Source organism: Mustela nivalis, assembly GCF_964662115.1.
Source record: "Mustela nivalis genome assembly, chromosome: 18".
Lineage (NCBI taxonomy): Eukaryota > Metazoa > Chordata > Mammalia > Carnivora > Mustelidae > Mustela > Mustela nivalis.
The window spans coordinates 29,746,819-29,770,585 of NC_139037.1; the positions used below are offsets into that span (position 1 = coordinate 29,746,819).

General features: G+C 49.4%; 1 protein-coding gene and 1 long non-coding RNA gene across 5 annotated transcripts in view; one reads left to right on the plus strand and one right to left on the minus strand.

Moving 5' to 3' along the window:
* Positions 1-23,767, minus strand: part of CHD9 (chromodomain helicase DNA binding protein 9) — a 221,324-nt gene that overhangs the window by 186,242 nt on the left and 11,315 nt on the right. The window lies entirely within an intron of this gene.
* On the plus strand, positions 7,515-22,661 carry LOC309853742. Of its 4 annotated transcripts, XR_014305912.1 has the most exons (3): positions 7,515-7,968; positions 19,145-19,197; positions 20,453-22,661. It is a non-coding gene; the product is annotated as an uncharacterized lncRNA (long non-coding RNA). The 4 variants fall into 4 exon arrangements; XR_014305911.1 differs by having other exon boundaries at positions 19,145-22,661; XR_014305913.1 differs by lacking the exon at positions 7,515-7,968 and adding an exon at positions 8,549-8,659 and having other exon boundaries at positions 19,145-22,661.

A 23,767-nucleotide genomic window follows, 5' to 3' on the forward strand; every position in this document is an offset into this window, starting at 1 on the left:
TACCGCTTTGTACAGGCTTGATGCCCAAGGATGAGGCTTAACGTTTGATTCTGAACAGTTCCCTTTTAATGCTTTCCTACAGCTCCCCCCCACCCCCCGCTGTTACCCCCACACCCAGAGGACACAAAGACTGCCCAGGCAACCACGGCACAAAGAACCCATAGACAAAGTCAGTAGAGGCCATTTTGTGGATAATCTGGGGACAAGAACGTGTTCCCCGTTGGGAGGAACATTTTCTCAAAGGGGGTGATCTGGATGAGTCATCAAAGTTCATGCTACCATTTGCACTGTTTCCCACCTCTCCCCTTCCTTGTGGGCAGTGACGTCACTCAGCCCTGGAGGGAGACTATGTCTGTCCCCCACCTCTGGTCCCCAGCAGTCTGCTCAGTCAGGGCCTGGCCCGGAGCCACGGAGCCCAGCGCAGGAGGGGAAGAAGCGTGTCTCCCAGTGGCTGTCAGCTTTCCCAGCTAAGTCTCGCCACCCCTTCTTGCCTCTGCCCTGCACACACAGCCTCCAGCCGCCCGCCTGACTTTCCATTTTCAGGCCTGTCTGGTGCTGTTCTGGTAATCTTGGAGTGGGACGACCCCCCTCCCCCTGCCCGGGTGCCTTGTCTGCAGCCTGGGGCTGCCCCCAGCGACACTCGGGCTCTGTGCCCACTGGCCTGGCAGGCCCTCTCTCAGGACAATGAGAATCTGCTGTAATGGAGAGTTTGCAATATAGGTCAAGGTGCTCTCTGAAGGGCCCAGGGGAGGATCACCTGACTGGGAGGGGGGTGACTCAGCGGGAAGGGGGAGGGATGGGAACCGGAATCTCCTGGCCCGCAGGGCCTGCAGGAGGAGGTCAAGTTGTCTCTGGCTGGCTGGCCGTCAGGTCTGGCTGCCTGTCAGGGGAGGAAGGAGAAGCTGCTGGAGACAGGAGGAGGGGCAAATGACCTCCGGTGACCCACCTAGGGTGGCATCGAAGTCCCTCCCGGAGTGGCCTGTTACCCTCCCTGTAGCTGACGCCACTCCCAGGTCAGTCGGCCTCTGTGGCTTGTAAAGACCTAATTAGCCGCCTCTCTTGCCAAAGAGGGAAAGCAAATGAGCAGAGAGCTCATCACTCCAGACTCCATCAACCCAACCCCGCCCCGCCCCCCCACCCACCCCCGTCAAAGTAACCAAAGCCACCGGCATCTCATACAAAGGCAGCCTTCCTTCCAGTGGTGATTCGGGGTCCCCCCCCCCCAATTAATTCTGAATATGAGAATCACTAGCCCATTTTATTTGACGTCCCCACATGGCCGGGGGCCCCCTTGCACGGGGGCAGCCCTGGCCGTGCCTTTGCTGGAACAGCAGCTGCTCTGAACCTCACTTCCTCCGGCTCCAGCTGCAGGTTCTTCCAGGCCAAGCGGGGAGTTTCCTCCTTCTCGGGGCTTTCAGCTTGGCTCGCCTGGCCACCCTCACCTCCCACCCCCCAGCTGCTCACCGCCCTCTGCGGGTAGCGCTTCTGGGACTCCCTGGTTCCGTGAGTCAGAGCCAGACTGGAGACAGAAAGCAGGCTTCCTTTCCTAAATCAGCCTCCTGCCCCGCACGCTGCAGAGGGAAGCTATAATTACCCGCTTGGCTCGGCTCTGGGAACTGAGCCACAGACGCTGGACGAGGAGGGATGGCTCCTGAGCCATGCCCTTATCTGCCGCACCCCAGTCTGGAAAGAGGAGTAAGAGCCAGGGGTTCGGGCCTGTCGCACATCTGTCAGACACTCCGTGCGCCCGTAATGAGGTGCGCTGGACCTGGACGCCCATGTACACGGCTGGAAAAATCGCTACAGTCAAGCTGCCAGGAATTTCTCGTTTTGTTTTGTTTTGATGAGCCTCCTGCCTCGTTGCCAAACAGCCTCATTTGAGGCAGGCGGCTCGTGGTGGATGTTGGTGTTTTAAGAGATAAAGGAGAAGGCAATGAAACATTGTTTTGGACCTTTAGGAATGTTTTATCCTGCAGGTGTTTGGGCATGAAATCTCAGGCCTCCCAGGCTCAGAGAAAAGTTTGAAACCCGAAAACTGAAAAAATAATTGGCCCCAAAATGAAAAATAAAATGACAAAATAGCATGGGTTTGTTCACTCATTCACTCATTCACACACAAATCATTCATTCATTCACTCATTCATTCATTCACTCACTCATTCGCTCACTCATTCATTCATTCGCAGAAGCACACCCTGATTCCATTCACTCAAAATATTTGCTGAGCTGCTGCTTTGTGCCAGGCTCAACCTAAGGCACTAGGGATACATAAGTACTAAACCCATTAAAGATACAGACAGAACTAAGTGGACAAATTCTCCTGCCCTGCACATCAATAGTACGATACAATATTTAGTAAATGATAAGGTCTGTTAGAGATAATAAGTGCGACTGACAAGAAAAAAAATAGAACAACGATTTTGGGGGACTTGTCGGTAAAGGAGGACATTTCATGACATTTGAGAACAGTGAGAGTTCTCTGCCTGTGTGGAATGACTGCCAAGAATTTTAGCCAATCATAAATTCAATGAGTTATATTTGACTAGAGTAAAATTATAAAAATACTTAAGCTTTGTTTATAGGCAAAGTGTGTGTACATTTTAAATATACTTGATAGGAGAGAAAACAGGCTACAGCAGCTGACCCTGCCTCTGGTTATGGAAAGGTAAAGGCACGGTTCAAGAAGAACTGATCTGACACCTCTGATAGAATAGGTAAGGGCTCGGGTGTCAGATACCAAGGTTCGGATCCTGGCTCCATCCTATACTACTTGTGTAATTCTGGGAAAGATACTTAATATCAGTCTCTTGTCTTTCATAGGGGAGTAATATAGAATCTACCTTGTAGGGTTTCTGGAACAATAAAAATGAGCTAATGAAAGTAAAGAAAGGTGTTTCTTAGCATAACACCTGGCACTTAGTAGGCACTCAGTAAATTTTTTAAAAAAGATTTTATTGGGCCGCCTGGGTGGCTCAGTGGTTTGGGCTGCTGCCTTCAGCTCGGGTCGTGATCTCAGGGTCCTGGGATCGAGCCCCACATCGGGCTCTCTGCTCCGCAGGAAGCCTGCTTCCCTCTTTCTCTCTCTCTCTCTCTGCCTGCCTCTCTGCCTACTTGTGATCTCTGTCTGTCAAATAAATAAATAAAATCTTTAAAAAAAAATAAAAAATAAAAAAGATTTTATTTATTTATTTGACAGACATAGATCACGAGTAGGCAGAGAGAGGAGGAAGCAGGCTCCCTGCTGAGCAGAGAGCCCTATTCGGGGCTGGATCCCAAGACCCTGGGATCATGACCTGAGCAGAAGGCAGAGGCTTTAACCCACTGAGCCACCCAGGCGCCCTGGCACTCGGTAAATGTTATCTCTTATTTCTCTTATTTTTGTTGTTGTTTTGATGGTGATAACAATGATAATGATGAGGTACCAGGCCCTGTGTAGGCTACTGGGGACCCAGAGGTGACCAAGACAATGACATGATCCTAATCAGGAGAGGCTTTGCAAGCATACTGTGCTTTAAGAAATCCTTAAAGTTGGGGCACCAGGGTGGCTCAGTGGGGATAAGCCTCTGCCTTCGGCTCGGGTCGTGATCTCAGGGTCCTGGGATCGAGCCCCACATCGGGCTCTCTGCTCAGCAGGGAGCCTGCTTTCCCCCTACCCCCACCTGCCTCTCTGCCTACTTGTGATCTCTCTGTCAAATAAATAAAAAAAAAAAATCTTAAAAGAAAGAAAAGAAATCCTGAAAGCTCCCTTGTGGTATAATCCCCACCTCAGCCCTGATCATTCTAAACCATACTTGGATAGCCAGTAAAAATAAACAGACCACAGTGAGATACCACTTAATAACATTTTGGTTGGAAACAGTTACAAAGTCTGATCATGCCAAGTGTTGGAGAAGATATGGATCAATAGGATCTTCATATATTTGTTGGTGTTGGGATTGTAAATTGCTACATTCACATGGTTTTCCAGGAGACATGTGCAAGAATGTTCAAAGTAGGGGAAAGCTGGTAACAACTCACATGTCCAGTAACATAATAAATAAATAAATACATATGGAATGTAATAGAGATGATTATAATAGGTATTATATTATATTATATAAGACAAATGGACCATAGCTCTACGATACAGTATGGATGAATTTTAGCAATATAATGAGAAAAAAATATTATGGCCTTCTGGAAGATTACCTACAGCAGAACGTTCTCTTAAGTTAGGTAAAAATATGAAATCTAAATCTATTATTTAGATTTTTATTATAGTCTTTTAGAAAACTATAATAAAGAAGATGATTTATTAGAAAAGCAAAGGAATGGTAAACTCAAGATTCAGGACGGAGGGCAGGTAGGCACCTGGGTGGCTCAGTAGTTAAGCATCTGACTCTCAGTTTTGGCTCAGGTTTTGATCTCAGGGTCCTGGGATGGAGACCTGGGATGGAGACCTGCGTCCGGCTCCACGCTCAGCACAGGATCTGCTTGGGATTCTCCCTCTCCCTGTCCCTCTGCCCCTCCCCCTGTTCTCTCTCTCAATAAATAAATCAATAAATAAATCTTTTTAAAAAAAAGATTCAAGATAGGGTGAGGGAAGCAAAGTGATGGAAAAGTCAGGAACACACAAAGAATTTGGTGGTGGGTACACAGGTCTTTACCATATTATAATCAAATAAGTAAACAGATAAGTAATAACCTTGTTCAAGATAAGTAATAAATAACTAAAGATGAAAGAATGTCATTTATCATTTTCTTTCAATAAGAAAGAAAACAGGGGGGTCGGGGTGGCTCAGTCGGTTAAGTATCTGCCTTAGGCTCAGGTCATGATCCCAACCTCTTGGGATCAAGCCTCTCGCACATCAGGCTCCCTGCTGGTGGGTGGGGCTGGGCTGCATCTCCCTCTGCCTGCCACTTTCCCTGCTTGCCTGTGCTCTCTCTCTCTGTCAAATAAATAAATAAAATCTTAAAAAAAAAACCAGGGGCACCTGGCTGGCTCAGTGGGTTAAAGCCTCTGCCTTCGGCTCAGGTCATGATCCCAGGGTCCTGGGATCGAGCCCCACATCATGCTCTCTGCTCACCAGGGAGCCTGCTTCCTCCTCTCTCTGCCTGCCTCTCTGCTTACTTGTGATTTCTCTCTGTCAAATAAATAAATAAAATCTTAAAAAAAAAAAACAAATTTACTCTTGGGATAGGTACAGAGATACCTTTGGAGGGTGTGGGCAGGTCAAGAGAGAGTGCAGGTAAAGGACTCTCAAGAAGTATTTCCATGAGGATTAGGCAGCGGTGGCCTTGGAGGTGGGGACCCCTTCCTTAGTCACATGTTGCTGTGCGGGTTCAGTACTAGACCCCAGGATCAGAGGGTAGGCATGAGCTGTCACTGGGATGGGGTCCGGGAAAGGCCCTGGCTAAGCCCTACTGAGGTCATGGGTCTCTCCACACAAAGGCTGGCCCTCGCTGCCCTCTCCCTGGGATCTTTCCCAGGCCTACCCCTACCACTTTCCCCAAGACAGACTTCCCGTTCCTATGCGTGATGTTCTCAGACAGCCCAGCCAGGGTGGGCGTGGGGGGATGCTGGGTATGTTACAACCAGGGGTTCCAGGTGCTACCCCAAGAAGATGCAATTTGCTCACTGAGCCCACAGTCCTGGCCATCCTCTCCTGCCTGGTGAGGACCCCATGGGGAAGTGCTCTCAGACCTCTGAGCTGCTGCTGTGATGGCCAGGCCCCACAGAATACAGCCTGGAGCAAGTGCTTTTCCTTTCCCTTTTTTTTTTTTCCTTCAGATTTTATTTGTTTATTCATCCATTTAGAGAGAGAGAGAGAGTGGGGGGAGGGGCAGAAGGAGAGGGAGAGACTCTCCAGCGGGTCCCCACAGAGCCGGACTTGGGCTCAATCCCACAGCCCCGAGATCATAACCTGAGTGGAAACCAGGAGCAGGACGCTTAAGCGACTGAGCCACCCAGGCACCCCAGCAAGTGCTTCTTCACTGAACAAACCTCCTCCAGGCCTATGAAACTGGCACCAGGCAGAGGAATATTTGGTTAGGCCCAGTTGATTCAGTTCATGGACAGAACTAACTGAGATTCTCAAAGGCACACAAAGGGTAGTCCCACCTCTTTTCTGTGCTCCTGCTGCGTAGGGTCAGGCTTCCTGAGCTCTGGGAACTGCTTACATGCCCTCCTCCTCCTGCAGCCCAGAATAACCATCAGTGCCCACTGGGAGAGAGCACAGAAACTGGAGTCAGAACCTGGAGATCAGGTCGTACGTAGCTGGCCAGTTTCTACCTGTCCCATTACTCTGAACCGTGGCTTTCTAATTGCACAATAGGGACACTCATATTGCCTTTGAATGGCTTGAAGACATGAGTGAGGACCATGGGACATAATAGGAGATGAAGTCCTTACCAAACACAAGGGTACAATACATTTGTGCTAGAATATGAGCCCACTGAGGGCAGGAAGTGTGTCTGACTCATTCACTGCTTTCCTCCCCGGATCTAAAACAGTGCCTGGCACACAGAAGGTCCTCCATACAAATACTCCTTGAATGAATGGAGTATTACAGACCAGAATAAAAATCACGATGACCATGACAATTACTAACATTACTTGCATTCTCTGATCATGTGCCAGGTGAAAGGCTGATGGATGGCTTTATGGAGCTAATTCCACTGAAACTTCATAATCCCATGAGGGCAGCATGAGAGTTGATTCCCACTCTGCATGTGGGTTATTGTGATTCAGGAAAGTTTGTGGGATAGGTCATTACTCAAGTGAAATGAATTAGTGGGTTCAGAGAGCCTCACCACCCAAAAAGTAGAGCTCAGGAGGCCCTCACCATGAAGATCACTGCATTTTGACACCATTTGCACTCTTCAGGACTCTGACAGTCAAGTGCAGATGTCTCTGGAAAGCAGTTAAACCTGAATTACTTTTTTTTTTTTTTTAACATTTTATTTATTTGACAGAGAGCAGGAGAGCACAAGCAGGGGGAGCAGCAGAGGGAGAGGGAGCAGCAGGCTCCTGGTTGAGCATGGAGCCTGGTCTGGTGCTCGATCCCAGGACCCTGGGCCAAAGGTAGACGATGCTTAACTGACTGAGCCACCCAGGAGCCCCTAGACCTGAATTTCTCATCTAGGAATCATCTGGTCTGGCTTCCTTACTGCATATGGTAGGGCTCTCTTGCATGGATGGGATTTGGTGGGGTGCCTGGAGGTTGCATGACAGACAAAAGACTTGCCAGGAAGGGGGCTGAGAAGGTGTCCAAGATGCACATTGACAGCTTTGTAGAGAACTGGCTTGGGACCTCAGGAGGGCAAAAGGGTGTCTGGGCTCCCCCAGATCGCCTTCAAGGGGCAGCCAAAACCCTGGAAGGCGAAGTGCTCTGGATGACCAGAAGGTCATCTGGGAGAGGGGGAGTGGTATGGGGGAGTTATTAAAGGGGCTTGCTTTTATGTTTGAATATTTTGTGATAAAAATATACTCACGTTCCTTGGATCATTAAGAGATATATTTAAATAAAGACTCAAGCAGCAGGAGTGGGGGAAGGTTGAGCAAAGGTCACAAGGGTTGGACTCTCCAAAGCAACACAGCTTCCAAGACTGCCAGGCTGGAGCTCTCCAGGACTTGGCTGATTTACTGGGGATGAACGGCAGCCCCCAGCCTTCCCAGGGCACGATGGGCCAATGAGCCTGACCCACAGCAGGGGGGGTGGGTGGCATTCGCTTTGCAGTTGGCAGCATCTCCCTGCCTCTTGCCTCAGCCTTCCTCCTCGGGAGAGACTCATTATGCAGTTTGGTCACATGCCCTATGCATTTTAATGAATGAGTCAGGGGACAGACTCAATTTGAAAGAGGAATCGCGGCTCTCGGCTGGGTGAAGGGCTCTCAAGGGATGCTCTCACAGCCTGGATATTACAAGGAAAGGAAAGAAGGAAGCTATTTCCTTCCGAGAAAAAAAGAAAGGAAGGTCTGAAGAGGAAGGTCAGAAGGAGGGAGGGGAGGCGGGGGGGGGGGGGGGGAAGGGAGGCCAAAGGGGCAGAAAGAACAGCCTGGAGTTCAGAAACCAGTGCTGGAACCGAGGCCGCCTGCCAGACAGTCTCTTGCCCTGTTCCTTGCACTTGTTTACTGCAAACATTTAGTGCTTTTTAAGTTCCAGGCACCACACCAGGCGTGGGAGTGACCGGACAAATGAGACATTCTGCATTAGAGCAAATCTGTTTGGTCCCCTGGGGCGTAACTGGGGGAAGGGTCTAATGTGGGAGGTGGGGTGGATCCAAGGAGATAGTGCTCTCTCCCACTCCAGGAACACCTTCCTCCCCCAGCCAGGAAGCCAGGGGATCCCCTGCTGATGGTCAAGGGCGACCCCGCCTCAAGCCCTTCCCTCCGGCCAGACCTGGGGCGAGTGCTACACAGTTAGCATCTCGATGAATCCTGGCCCCAATCCCGTGAGATAGATCCTGTTACTATCACATTTTTTATGGATGAGGAAACTGAAGCAGAAAGCAGCTTGCCCAAGGTCACCCAGGGATTTGAACTCAGGTCTGTCTGACTCCACAGCTCTTGGCAGCTCCCGACTCTGCTGTCAGCCAGCCATGGCAGGGGGAATGCTGGGGAAGGCCTTTCCCTTCCCAGGCTTCCTTCCAAGAACACTCTGAACCCCCAGGAGGAAAAGGTTGGTGTGAATCCAGATGCAGTCAGCGCCAACCAGCCTGGGAGCGGATCTGAAACCTCATTGAGCGGGGCTGTGTGTGTGTATGTGTGTGTGTGTGTGTGTGTGAGAGAGAGAGAGAGAGAGAGGCAGAGAGAGACCGACCGAGCCCAAGGGCAGCAGGGGGAGGAAGGAAGCCCAGCCTCCACGCGGTCAGCTGGGGCAGCGTGCCTGTTCCCAGCCTCCACACCACAAAACACAGGGCAGCAGATGCTTAGCAGATGGGTGTGTGGGAGTGAGACTTACCCTCCGATGGCGGGTGGGCAGGCAGTGTCACTGAATTACTCAACAAAGCCACCTTGGCTTTGAACTTGGAGCCAGGACCTGCTGGAACAGGGCATGGGGAGGTGGCAGCCGCGCTCACCACGGTGAAGAGGATGTCTCTGCCATCTCCCTGCCGCCCCCTTCACGGCCCCCCCACCCCCGACCAAAGGGGAGAACACAGCCTGGGAAGAGGCCAGGAACCAAAAAGCCCCTGCACACCGACATCCGCATGAATTTTTACAGCGAGAGAGAGAGATACGCAGGCACAGCAGGACCCAGGGGCCCTGGGCTTCGTGCTGGAGAAAAAAAGCAGCAGGGCCACCCGCCATGAACCCGGACGGCACAGACACAGCCCCTGTTCACCGAGTGGTTACTGCATGGTCGGGGCTGTCCTACGTAGTTAACCCTTCGAACTCCCAGTGCCTCCTTGTGAGGCACATACTGTGATCATGCCCGTTTGACCCAAGAAGAGAAGAATGCCAAGAGAGGAATAACTCGCCAAGGTCACATGTCTTCTTAGCTTCTGGTTTCCATGAGGAGGGATTTTCCCTAAAACTCATTTTTTCGTCTTTACTCTCACTACCCACAGCGATGGAACAATCTGTCTGATTGGAATACCCGGGAAGGCCATCTATGATGATCTGCTCTGGCCCAGTTCCTTCTAGGCTCCCTTAGGAAGTCAATTTTGTCCTCCCACTGAGCCACGTCCTCCATGCTAGCTTTAGTGACAAGGAAGGGGGCACTCTGGCTCTTTGCCACTCCTTTGTCTTCTTTTTTATTCAATGTGTTCAAAACCTGGATGCAGAGGAGGGGAGCTGTTTATTTGGACAGCTCTTCAGAGATCCCAAAGACACTGGGGAGGATCCTGAGAACTCTGGCTAAACCACTCCCATCTGACCAGGGGCTTCTGCTGTCCCTCTATGTCTTGGCAAAGGACACTCTTGGCTCCAGGACCAATTTCCCTTAGGAGTCAGCCCTGCGACTAGTACGGCCTCTCCCACTCCACACTTCTTTCTGGACTGGTGTTTGTGCGTGTGTGTGTGTGTGTTTTCCAGGACAAGGAAAACCAAGTCTTGTACACAGTTCCCTGGGGTAAAAGGAAGTCAGTCACGAGAGGGTTTCCCTGGGGAGGAGCGTCTCAGCCTATGTAACATCTTCCCTTGCCACCTGGGAGGGCATATCAACGGGTACTTGACCCCCAGCCTGCTACCAGTCTATCTGACTAACCTGGAGACAAACCCAGGCAGCTGATATCAATAAAGTCCATGTTTATATGGTAAGGCTCATAGATCCCAGTTTCAGTGGATCTGCCCGGCAATTCCAAGCCCTTTATGTCTCCGTGGGACTCCAGGGCAGGTCCATACTACATTGCTTTCTGACTGTGGGCAAAGTCTTTTTTTTAAAGATTTTTTTTTTAAAGACTCTTTTTTTTTTTTTTTTAAAGATTTTATTTATTTATTTGACAGAGATAGATCACAAGTAGGCAGAGAGGCAGGCAGAGAGAGAGAGAGGAGGAAGCAGGCTCCCTGCTGAGCAGAGAGCCCGATGCGGGACTCGATCCCAGGACCCTGAGATCATGACCCGAGCCGAAGGCAGCAGCTTAACCCACTGAGCCACCCAGGCGCCCCTTTTTTTTAAAGATTTTTATTTATTTGACAGACAGAGATTACAAGTAGGCAGAGAGGCAGGCAGAGAGGAGGAAGCAGGCTCCCCGCCGAGCAGAGAGCCCGATGCGGGGCTCGATCCCAGGACACTGGGATCATGACCTGAGCCGAAGGCAGAGGCTCCAACCCACTGAGCCACCCGGGTGCCCCTTTTTTTTTAATTTTTAAAATTTTGAACAGTTTATTTGAAAGAAAGAGAGCAGAGCAAGAGGGAGGACACTTGGGGGTAGGGCAGAGGGAAGGCAGGCTCCCGCTGAGCAGGGAGCCTGACTCAGGGCTAAATCTCTGGACCTCCCTCCCCCATCATGACGTGCCAACTGAGCCACCCAGCACCCCCATGGGCAAAGATTTTACCTGCTCTGTGCTTCGATTTCCTCATCTTTAATATGGGAAGATACTCCTTGCACTCCTGTCTGTCTCAGGGACTGTTATGAGATCAAATATGTACAACTTATTTGAAAAGGAATAAAAAAGTCTCCATGAGCTATAAGGGAATTAACATTTGATGAGCTTCCATAATGTACTCAGAGACTCGCTAAGCATGAAGACTGAGCATCTTCTGTTCATCACCGGTACTGATCCAGCCCCATTTTGGTAACCATGCCCTCCAAGGGACCACGCCTCCTGCCACCCTCTCAGTCCCAGTAGGTCTAATCACAGGTCCCAGCAGGGCCTGAGCAAGTGAGCCCCTCTCACTCTGCTGGACACAGGGATTGCTTTCAGGGATGGTCATGTGACCCAATCAGGGTCCTTGAGACTTTTGTTAGGACTTTTGGAAAAGAGATTCTCAGAGCACCTGGGTGGCTCCATCTGCCTTCAGCTCAGGCCATGACCCCAGGGTGCTGGGATCGAGCCCCCATCGGGCTCCCTGCTTGCCAGGAAGCCTGCTTCTCCCTCTTCCATTCACCCTGCTTGTGTTCCCTCTCTTGCTGTCTGTCAAATAAATAAGTCTTTAAAAAAAAAAGAAAAAGTTCTCTATGGAGACCCTCAAAGGATCCAGGGGCAAAAACCGATGCTGCTGCTGCCTTGTTATCACATTAACCCCAAATGAAAGTTGAAATAAATCTGGAGCCAAGAGGTAGAGTGAAACCCAGGCCTGATTTTAACAGTTGAACCCCAAATACCAGTCATGTCCACCTGTAATGCTGTGATTCATAATAGTAAGTAGAGATTTGGTATTTCATCACCATAGTGTCTGGATAACAACTCCTAAAAACCTGCAGAATTTCCTGAGATGGGGGGCGGGGCAACGTATCTTTTGTTATGTTAATGAGATATTTTTGGAAGGCACCTAAGAAAAGGGGTTAGTTGCCAGAGGAGCTGATCATACCATTAGAGGGCATGAACTTTCAGTCCCCACCCCCTGACCTCTAGGGACGTTGAGGGGGGTCTGGGGGTGATGGTTGACTCAATCACCAATGGACAACGATTTAATCAATTGTGCCTATGTAATGAAGCCTTCATAAAAACCCAAAAGGACTGAGTTTGGAAAGCCTCCAGAAGGGTGAACACGTGGAAATCTGGTGTGCTGGGAGACAGCATGAAAGCTCTGCACTTTCCCCTACATCTTGCTCTATGGGTCACTTCTATCTGGCTGTTCCTGAGTTACATCCTTTTATAACAAAACCTATAATCTACTAAGTAAACAGTTTCTCTGCGTTTTGAGAGCTGCTCTAACAAATTGGTCAAACCCAAGGAAGGAGTTGTGGGGACCTCCAGTTCAGAGCTCATCCATCAGAGGCACAGCTGACAGCATGAACTAGGGACTGGCCTCTGGAGTTGGGGGGGTGCGCAGTCTTGTAAGACAGCGCTTAACTAACTGTGGGATTGGACACTACCTCCATGTAGACAGTGTCAGAACGGAGTTGCACTGGAGGATGCCTAGCCGATGTCCCGGAGACTGACTTCCTTGGTGGTGTGGGGAAACCAGAACCCCACCCCAACATGTGTTAGAAGGTGGGTGCAGATCCCTGGTACCACCCCGGGACTTTTTGATTCAAGGTAAGCCCCCAATCCCCCCCCCCTTTTTTTTCCTCCAAAGGCATCTTGGGTTGGATTTTCCATCCCTTGTGACCAAGAGAATCCTAGTAGATACAGCATTAGCTCATTTCGTCTTGAATTTGGTCTCTGGAGCGGGCATTCTATCCCCTCCACCAGGCTTTGAGAAGAAGTGAGTCTCCTAGCTGCATCGCAAGCTTCAGTCAGCATTAGGGCTTCTGCTGGGAGAGGAGAGCCCCCTCTCCTGCAGCCAGAGGCCGAAGGGAGGACATAATTCACCGGTGTTCTCCACCCCAGGTGCCCCTTCCCTGGAAGAAAGGCACCAATAACACCAGGTGTTTAGCCAGTTCCTATAGGGCTTAAGCTTGATGTCAAAGGCTGGGAGGGCTCAAAATGGCCCAATACCTGCCTCTCCTTCCAGGGAACTGATGCTTCAACGTCCCCCTTCTAGAGCTCCGCTATCTCTTAAGAAAACACTGGAGTCTGGTAAAATGCAAAGACACCCCAGGCCTCCTGGGGCCTTACAACCTGAGCTGCTATCAGTCATGATTCTTGCAGGAAGAATGACATTGAGAGGAATTTGGTGCCCGGCGGGGAGGGCAGATGTGTCGCCCTGGAAGAGGGGAAAAGGTACAAAAAGGGCCATCTCGGGGGAGGGTAAGTTTCAACCGGTTGGGGGAGCAAGTCGGCCATTACATGTTTGGTAATGAGATAAAATAATAAAATATCTCCCAGATACCTCCCATATTTGCTTCAGCATAACAGAGGGCTGGGGAACGTGGAGGATAGAGATGAACTAAGATCGGCCATGAACTTATCATTATGGAAGCTAGGTTACGGGTGTATGAGGCTTTATTCTGTATTCTGTCTACTTGCCCAGATGTTTGAAATTTTCCATAGTGATTTTTTTTTAAAAGTGTAATGAACAACCAAAAAAAAAAAAAAAATAGAAAAAGAAAAAGAAAAACAACAACAACAACAAAAACAAAAAAAAATAAAGAAAAACCAAAACCAAAAAACCCCATGTTTTGGGCTTTATTCTTCCCAGAGCCCTTTACATGTATCTTGCTATGCACCTCACTAATGATGGTTCGTTCTCCCCTCCCATTTTATGTATTTATTTTTAAAAATATTTAATTTATTTATTTGACAGTAGGCAGAGAGAGAGAGAAAGAAAGGAGGAAGCAGGCTTCCTGCCAAGCAGAGAGCCCAATGCGGGGCTTGATCCCAGGACCCTGGGATCATGATCCGAGCTGCAGGCAGAGGCTTTAACCCACTGAGCCACCCAGGCACCCCCCCTCCCATTTTAAAGATGGTAAAACTGAGGCTGGAGAGGCTAAGTCATTTATGCAGGTGGAATTTGCCAGCCGGACCTAGGTCACTCTGGGGCACAGGTCAACGGAGGCAGGTTGGGCCAGCCCTAGGCTTGATGGGGGCAGACAGGCAGGGATCCGTGCGAGGTGAACTGCGGCTGTCCACTTCCAAATCTAGAGGTAGCCCCGTCTGTATCTGCCTGGCGTGGTGCAGACCTCGCAGGGCCTCGGGGAGTCATGGGGGTCACAGAGGAAAGCTCCCTGCCACCGAAGTCACGTGCTCCTTGGCAGTTAAGAAAACACTCAGTCTAGCACCATAGGCTCTGGACCCTTTCATGGGCATCCTGGGGGCCGTTGCCTGAACATCTGGGGCTGATAAAGGGAGACCCACGTGGGCTTCCCTGCCCCCTTTCCCATAACGATTTCCGCACTTCCCCTTGAAGCTCTGTGTGCGTGTGGCTGTTCTTTTCTTCTCTTTCCTCCCAACATATGGATTCCCAGCTTCTATTTCAAACTCCAATGCTTCTCTCCTATAAACTCCCCAAAGCTCTCAATTTCCTTTTTCCATTGCTCATTCTTTCCTAAAGTGTATGAAAAAGCCTCTCTTAGCTCTGTTCTAATTTCCTTGTTTATAAAAGAAGGACAAGGAGAACAGTGATTGCGGTGATCAAGGTTAAGCATGGCCTGATTCCTTCCTTAGGAGAAGCCACCTCCACAGCCTGAGAGATCAAAGCTTACCAGGTACAAGAACTAATCACAGGAAAGCCCCCATTCCCCCACCCCCACCCCAAAGTCAGCCTGCAGGAGGCCTGATACAGTGCCATCTGCTCCCTTTAGCTGGCTGAAATGTCCTTTTTGAAAGTCACTAATAGAATAGAAAAAAGGAAAAGTCAGGAGCGGGCACGATTCCCAGAAGGTTGCTGCCGAAGTGGGAGTGTGTTATCTGGGAAGGGAGGAACTGGTCCTGGCCTGCTCCGTAGCCCGTGGCCTTGCACTTTCTCACAATAATGGCACCTTACCCCTTAAAGGCAGAAAAAGCTCAACCCTCAGCACTGCAACTGTACACATCAGCACCACCCCGGGGCCAGGGAGGATGGCTGGGTCTGTGCATCAGCAGGGGCCTAGGGGACAGGAGGTCCTCACCCAGGCAGAGGTCACAGACCAGCCAGTGCCTTTGGCTGCACAGCAGGTAACAATGATGGCCCGTGGGGCAAGGTGATAAAAGGCGGCTGACCCTGTTTTCTGCCCAGGGGGGACCAATGGCTGGTGGCAGTGGGGACTGAGGCCAGCAAGTCCTCTCTGGAAGGAGCTGCAGCTTCCCACCTCCGCCTGGTTACAGTTGTTCAAGAAGGTGAGCTCCGTGTTGCCAGATCTTCTGTTTTTCCAAGGAAGTGGAGACCAGGACTTGACATGAAGTCTCCTAACTTGAGAACAGGTTTAAGTGACAGATATCACAAAGGCTGATGGTAGTGGCCACATAAAACCTCTCTAGGGGTCTGAGTTCACCTTAAGACCCCGCTTGCCGCCCTGACCTAGGAAGCAGGTCCTCTACACCTGCCACGTGGCAGGCTGCGCTGGGAGGAGGCCAGAGGAGGTCAGATGAAGCCACATGGCCAAGGGCCTTGGCCAGCATGCTGAGGAGGTAGGGCTGCTTGCTGTTCCCGGGGCTCATGAAACACTTTCAGACTTCTGTCATTTTATCACGCTGCATCTGCGGCCAGCTGGGTCCTTCCCAGCAACCCTCCCACCAGCTTCAGAAATTCTCCTCTCCACGGCTAGTTCCTTAACGCTCTCTTTCGGTAGGGCAGGCCACGGCTTCCACATCTGACCAAATCTGAGTCAACTTTCCAAACAACTTAAAATTCACCTGCCCACTGAAGAACCAAACAACACCGTCCTTTCATGTGCCCGTGACAAAATCGTGACTGGTGACTCTGGGTACTTAAGGAGCTCTCCCCGCCCCACCCCCAGGAAACATATTGTGCTCGAAGGATAGCTTCTGTTCCTCGTCTCCATGGGAGAGAGAAGAGGGAAACCAAGGCACGGAGCTGAAAACTCTTTGCCTAAAGATACATTTATTTGGCAGGGCTCCAAAGAGCCGGGGGAAACAGTTTGCTGAGCTTTTTATTTTTATTTTATTTTATTTTTTAAGTTGAGTGTCTTCTTGAATTGTATAGAAGAGAAATAAGTAGAATTGCCTTCCAGTGAGATGTAATCTGTGATGCTGAGACAGAGAGAGAGAGATGAGGAAAGATTATAGGCCAAGGTATGATAATCAAATCTCTTTCCCTGGCTACCTTTACTCTGCCACTTACCCACTTAGAGTCTGATTCGTGCATTTTCCTATGCATGGGGAGTGAAGAAGATGGGTCAGAGGGGATGGCGGAGAGACCTTTCAGAGCAAGGCGGGGTGCTCTGCGCCAGTGACTGCTGGCAACGGAGTGTGTGCACACATCTCTGGGTGTGGACGGATTCACACGCTTAGTTTGCATGCAAGCCATTTTGGTAGCAGAAGTGTTTCTAGGCTTTGGGGAGTACCCTTCTAGGAGAACCTGCCTGATTCTGGTCTCGGTCTCCCCTCTCCCCCAACACACTGTGGCTATTGGTTTCATCAGTATACATGTACAGGGCACCGTCCTGGGGTCCGGCAGTGAGCTTACAACAGTGAACAAGAAAGACCCAGTCTTCGTCCTCAGGGTGCCCACCATTTCATTTAAGAGCGAGGCAGACAGGTGAATGGGTGACCGTACCTCAGTTGGCGAGCAGCTGGACAGGGGAAGTGAACCCAGAGAGGGCAGATAGGTGGAGGCTCAGCTTGAAGGACAGAGGGGGAGGAATGGGGGAATGTATTCTGGAATACATTCCAGAATGTATTCTGGAAGAAATGAGGTCTAAGTGGAGATCTGGAAGTCAAGTAGGTATTGGACCAGTTGGGAAAGGGAAGACGGGTGTTGCAGGCAGAGGAGCCAGCACTGGTGAAGATCTGGGGGCAGATTCCCAGCACCCCCCCACCCCCCCGCCAGTTCTTCATGAAAATCTCCTGTTTGAGCTCAGGCCATTCCTCGGGAGGGTCTCACGGGAGTTCTGGGACCAAGTACGGGACTGATGTGGCGATGGCCCTGTCGAGGCTGAGGATGTTAAAAGGCATTGTTGTCAGATTTAAACTGCTTTGTTTTTTGTTGTTGTTGTTTTTTGTTTTTTGTTTGTTTGTTTTAAATATTTTATTTATTTTATTTGACAGACAGAGATTACAAGTAGGTAGAGAGGCAGGCAGAGAGAGAGAGAGAGAGAGAGAGGAGGAAGCAGGCTCCCTGCTGAGCAGAGAGCCCAATGTGGGACTCGATCCCAGGACCCTGAGATCATGACCTGAGCTGAAGGCAGCAGCCTAACCCACTGAGCCACCCAGGCGCCCCTAAACTGCTTTGTTAAAAGCACCCAAAATATCTTCCTGTCCTTAAGGTACTCAGATGATAGGATGGAGAAGTGTTCGGGGGACACTGTGGAGTACAGCCCTTCCTCCTGATAAAGGACATAAACACTAAAGGTGAGCCATGGAACCAGAGACCAAACTGACTCCGAAATTCCAATTTACAGAGGATAAAAAATGCTCATACGTCTGCTCTCTCGCTCTCTCCTTCCCCCACCCCAACAATCTCACTCTCCTTCCCCCCCACCCCCTCTCACTCTCCCCTGGCAGGCTAGGCAGAGTAAGTGTCAGATTTTTCATATTATTTTTCAGAGAGAAGGAAACTGAAGCTCACAATGGAAAAGGATCCAAGGTTACTGGCTCATTCATTCACTCACCGACTCCACAAACAGCAACAGAGCGCCTGCTGTTGGCAGGCTTGTCCTAGGTGCTGCGGATGGAGAGGTGACTAACAGCTACTCCCTAATGAGAGAAGCCAGGGTTCAAGCCCATTGCTCTGATTCCCAGTGCCCTTTTCAACAGACTGAACTGCAGGCTGGATATATGGTCTCAGGGCAGCACTCCGGAGGGTGGGTGTTTACAGCCCCATAGTCTTTGTCAGCACCCCTCTTCCTGCCCCTACCCCCCACCTGCAAACACACCATCAAAAAACACAGCATAGTTGCTATGCAAGTCTATCTCCTAGGCTAGGTGCAGCTCAGATTTTCTCTGCAAGTCCCTCCCATACAGAAGCCATCCCCACCAATGGTTGTCCTGGTTGTGGTTGTCTTTGAGTCACTGAAAATTTTCCTATTCTACCTCCACCCTCTGACTAGCCTCAAGAGAGGGCTTTTAAACCCTCACCTTTTGCAAGTGCTCTCTCTAAACACCGGTTCACAGAAGGGATGGGATAAAGGTTCGGGGTGCCTGGGTGGCTCGGTGGGTTAAGCCTCTGCCTTCAGCTCAGATCATGATCTCAGGGTCCTGGAATGGAGCCCCACATCGGGCTCTCTGCTCAGCGGGGAGCCTGCTCCCCCCCCCCCCGCCTGCCTCTCTGCCTGCTTGTGATCTCTCTGTCAAATAAATAAAATCTTAAAAAAAAAAAAAAAAAGGTTCTTTCAAAAGGAAAGGGGGGTGTGTGGTGGGGAACCTGGGACAGGTAGGATAAAGCCCAGCAAGTGGAGACACCAGACCCACTGCCTCCTGGACGGTTTAGCCCTGAGCCGCATCCGGCCAAGGTCAGAAATGACCGGTAACACCCAGCCAGACAGACGTCTCTCAGAGACGAGGCGAGGCTGGGGTATCTCCCCAGAGCCTGGGCAGTGTTATTTCCTGGGGCAAAGCAAGTCACAAAGGATGAAAGCGGATGACTGAATGTCTGGGGCAGGGTGGGCGGCCTTGCCAGGAGGTGGGGGTGGAGCAGGGGAAAGGGAGGAGGGGCCGAGAGCTGGCGGGTTTCACACAGACAAATCTCTTCATTTTTCCAGACTGGAAAAATCTGTTTGGGCTGTGCACATTTGCAGAGAGTCACGGTATTTACTACGCTTCCTGGTTCCACAGATTTCTTTTTGTCATTCCGTCAAACGCAGCTTGTATTTTTCATAGCCGGAGCTGAACGGCCCATGGGGGCTCTTCCCCCACGCTGTGTTCCAAAACACATCGCCAGCGACTGGAAAAGCCCAGCACACATGGGCAGCGGGAGTGGGGTGGGGGGTGGGGGGGCATGTTTTAGAGATAAAGACCCATATTTAGACAAACAGCGTCTCCCCCTTGGAGGTGTTTAACGACACTCCTCATTTTCCAGGCACACACTGTTTCCTCAGCAGCCGTCAGAACAAACCGCTCTTCTGGAAACTGGTAACCGCACTTTGCCTGTGACTCTCAGTTATCCAATCCATACGGACCCGTGGGGGAGGGGAGGGGAGGGGGGAGTGGTCAATTAAAAAAAATAAATAATTCCCTTCTTGCCGAAATGTGCCCAGAAGTGCTTGGGGCCAGATGTCAGATTAGAAAAGTTGTCTGTTGAAGCATTCTATGCTAAAACATGAACTCAATCCGAGGAACATTTACTGAGCACTTACTACAGGCGAGGTACAGCACTAGGCATGGGAGTATCCAAGCGCACCACAACTTGACAGGCACTTGGCGTTTTTAATAGGAAACAGAGTGTGAGCCCAATGGCACGTGTGGCCAGTGGTGGAATTTTAGGCATCAGAAACAGAGGCAGTCAATAAGGGAAGTCTTTCTGGGGGTAGGAGCGGGGAGAGACCCCTTCACATCATACTCGTAGGCTCCTGTATGTCATGCCAGCCAAGCTGACGAGGGAACAGAAGGCTAGCTGAGGACAAAGCACAAGCAGAGAACCCACACCCCCACTCCTGGGTGGAACGTGTGTGACATTCTTCCAGGAATCCCCCCTCTTATATTAATATCTCGCTTGAGGGAAAAACAACCTTGACAACTCCCTTTTTCCTTACCTCCCCTAACCCCATAGTCTATAACCCGTCACCCCTCACAACCCCCAGGGAAGCAGCTCTTTCTGCCCATGGGTCCTGTCCCTGTGCTTTAATAAGCCATCAGTTGGCCCCAAAGACATTTCAAGAATTCTTTCTTAGTCACGGGGCTCCAGACTCCACCCCACTGAACCTCACCTATATTCTGGGAGTACGAGCATCAAATCTTGCTCAAACAACCTGGAGACAACTGCCTGAGAGTCGGTGAGTAGGAACCTCATCTTTACAGACGACATGACATGTTCAGGCACTGTTGGAGCCCTTCCAGCCCAGGAGGGCAGCAAACAGGCATCCGTGGTGAAGTGGGTCAGAATCACCTGACGCAGTAGAATACAGCCTCTCTAACCTCCCCTTCTTGGGTTGCCAAGGCACAAAGTCATCTTGCATTAATTTTCAGAGAGAAAGAGCCCACACAGACTTCTCCTTGGACTTGCTTTTGAGTCAGGAGCCCCGGGGAGTCAGAGGGGTGGAGGCTGATGGCGGGAAGTAAGGGAGGGTCTTTAGGGGACCAGAGAGTTGGAGGGGGGAGCAAGGAATTCTGAATAGTCCAAGTTGACGATGCCAGATGTAGCTCATTTTTTTTTTTTTTTCTTTTAAAGGACTATTACGGGTTTCCTTTCCAAAGTGGAACTGCAGGGATGGAAAATGAGTTTCAGTTGCTATGGAAATTGGAGTTGGCTGGAGCCTGCAGGAACAGCAGCTGGAGTAGAACAAGTGGCCAGGAGACTGGCCCTGTGACAGAGGGGCTTCCGGCTGGGGGTAAGACAACAACAGGCTTCAGGAGAGGAGAGAGGAGACAGGGACCATGTCTCCAGATCCTGAAGCCTAGGAGTTCTGCAGACATGTGGAGTGGCACGTGTGTGTGTGTGTGTGTGTGTGTGTGTGTGTGTGTGTGTGTGTGTGTGTTGCATGTGCATCCCCACAGGCCAAAAATGACCAAGAAGCAAAATAAATCACTGCCTGAGAAAGAACAGAGTTTCACCAGGAGACTCTGAGGTCAAGAAAGCCGGAAAACAGTTGAATGACAAAAGAGAAGAGGCCTGCTATTTCAAAGACTTCCAGGGGGTGAGGAAATGCCGGAGCAGGGACTGGCCCTCTAACTCTGTGCTCCCTCACCTTTTGTCCTCACACAACTCCTCAAACTGAAACTGATGTGGGCCAGCAAAATCCCCTTGGGGTTGGTTAAGGCTGTGGGGGTGGGCAAGCTGGCTGTTCTGTTTCATCTGCATTTCTGGGGGACTGTTTCTGTTCCAGGTAGAAAGTCCGCATGACCTCGGGGAAGCTTCGAAGGGGTCTCAGTGCTCTCAGCATCACATGCTGGACAGATGCTTTGATTTGGCTTATGGTGACTTCAGGCCTTTGTGGGATCCCTCAGCAGGGCCCACCTGGGGGACTATTATGCTATTCTCACTCTTAGCCCAGTAAGAGGACCTGCCCAGCCACTTTCCTCCCATCATGGTGGGGGTGAGTGGACGGGGGACCTCACACTGATGAAGGGACTCGAAATTAGGCCCTTGACACTATATAATTCTATCACCGTCTACGTATGTTGCCCCTGAGAAACACTGAGAGGACCATACAGTTTAAGGTGACCACCAGTCTGGTACCTTGTTTTGTATTTCTTCATTTTTCAATATATCAAGATCCTCAAAAAGTGGAAAGATGCATCAAAGAAGAATACTTGGGAATAAATACAACCAAGGAGGCAAAAGACTGATACACAGAAAATTGTAAAATGTTGCTGAAAGAAATGAAAGAAGATACAAATAAAAGGAAAGACATCCTGTGTTCATAGAGAGGGAAGCTCAACATTAAGATGTCAATATTACACAAAGTGATCTACAGAGTCAATGCAATTTCTACCAAAATGCCAAGGATGCTTTTTTCAGAAATAGAGAAATCCATACGAAAATTCATACGGAATCTCAAGAAACCCCAAATAGCCAAAAACAATCTTGAAAAAGAAGAGCAAAGCAGGAGGACACAAACTTTCTGATTTCAAAGCTTACAACAAAACAAAGTAATCAGAACATTGTACTACTGGTATACAAGCAGACATTTAGACCGACATAATAGAATAGAGAGCCTAGAAGTCAACCCTCACATGTATGGCTGAATTATTTTCAATTGGGGGCCAAAAATATTCAATGAGGAAAGGCTAGTCTTTTCAACAAATGGTGCCGGGAGAACTGGATAGCTACTTTACATCGTATACAAAAATTATCTAAGATGGATGAAAGACTTAAACATAAAATCTAAAACTATAAACCCCTATGAGAACAGATTGAACAAAAGCCTCATGATATTGGATTTGATGATTTCTTGGAGATGATACCAAAAGTATAGACAACAAAAGAAAAAACAGACAAACAGCTTCATCAAAATTAAAAACTTCTGTGTATCAAAGGACACTATCAACGTAGTGAAATGATGGGATGGGAGAAAATACTTACAAATCATATATCTGACAAGAGATAAATACCAGAATATATAGAGAACTTCTACAACTCAATGGCAAAAAAGCACAAAAAACAAAAACATAAAACTCAACCTGATTTAAAAATGAGCAAAGAACTTAACAGACATTTCTCCAAAGAAGTTAGACAAATGGGAGCACCTCAGTGGCTCAGTGGGTTAAGTGTCTGCCTTTGGCTCAGGTCATGATCCCAGGGTCCTGTGATTAAGTCCCACGTCCAGTTCTCTGCTCAGCCGAGAGCTTGTTTTTCCCTCTCCCTCTGCCTGCCACTCTGCCTAGTTGTGCGTGCTCTCTCTCTGTCAAATAAATAAATAAAATATTTTTTAAAAGGGTGCCTGGATGGTTCAGTCAGTTAAGCATCTGCCTTCAGCTCAGGTCATGATCCCGGGATCCTGGGATGGAGCCCCATATGGAGCTCCCTGCTCAGTGGGGAGCCTGCTTCTCCCTCTTCCTCTGCTGCTCCCCCTGTTTGTTCTCTCTCCTGCTCTTTGTCAAATAAATAAATAAAACCTTTTAAAAAAAAAATCTTAGGGGCGCCTGGGTGGCTCAACGGATTCAAGTCTCTGCCTTTGGCTCGGGTTGTGATCCTGGGGTCCTGGAATCGAGCCCCGCGTGGGGCTCTCTGCTCGGCAGGGAGCCTGCTTCCTCCTCTCCCTCTGCCTGCTTCTTTGCCTACTTGTGATCTCTGTCTGTCAAATAAATAAATAAAATCTTTAAAAAAAAATCTTAAAAAGAAAGAAGATACACAAATGGTCAATAAGCACATGAAAACATGCTCATGATCTCAGTCATCAGGAAAACGGAAATGAAAACCACATTGAGATCCTATTAGAATGCCTATTATCAACAAAACAAAACAAAACCAGAAAGTAGCAAATTTGACAAGGATGTGGAGAAATATAAACCTTTGTGCATTGCTGGTGGGAACGTAAAATGGTACAAACACTGTGGAAATGCTATGGCAATTTCCCCCCAAATAAAATAATTACCTTATGATCCAGCAATTTCACTCTAGATATATTCCCAAAAGAACTGAAGGCAGGAATATTTGTATCCTCATCACAGTTTTATTCACCATGGCCAAAACGTGGGAGCAACCCAAGTGTCCACGGACAGAGAAATGTATAAACCAGATGCCACATAAGCATACAATAGGAGACTATTCTGTCTTTACAAAGGAGGCCATTCTGGGGCGCCTGGGTGGATCAGTGGGTTAAGCCGCTGCCTTCGGCTCAGGTCATGATCTCAGGGTGCTGGGATCGAGTCCCGCATCAGGCTCTCTGCTCAGCAGGGAGCCTGCTTCCCTCTGTCTCTCTCTGCCTGCCTTTCCATCTACTTGTGATTTCTGTCAAATAAATAAATAAATAAAATCTTTAAACAAAAACAAAAACAAAACAAAACAAAAAACAAAGGAGGACATTCTGACACCTGCTACAAA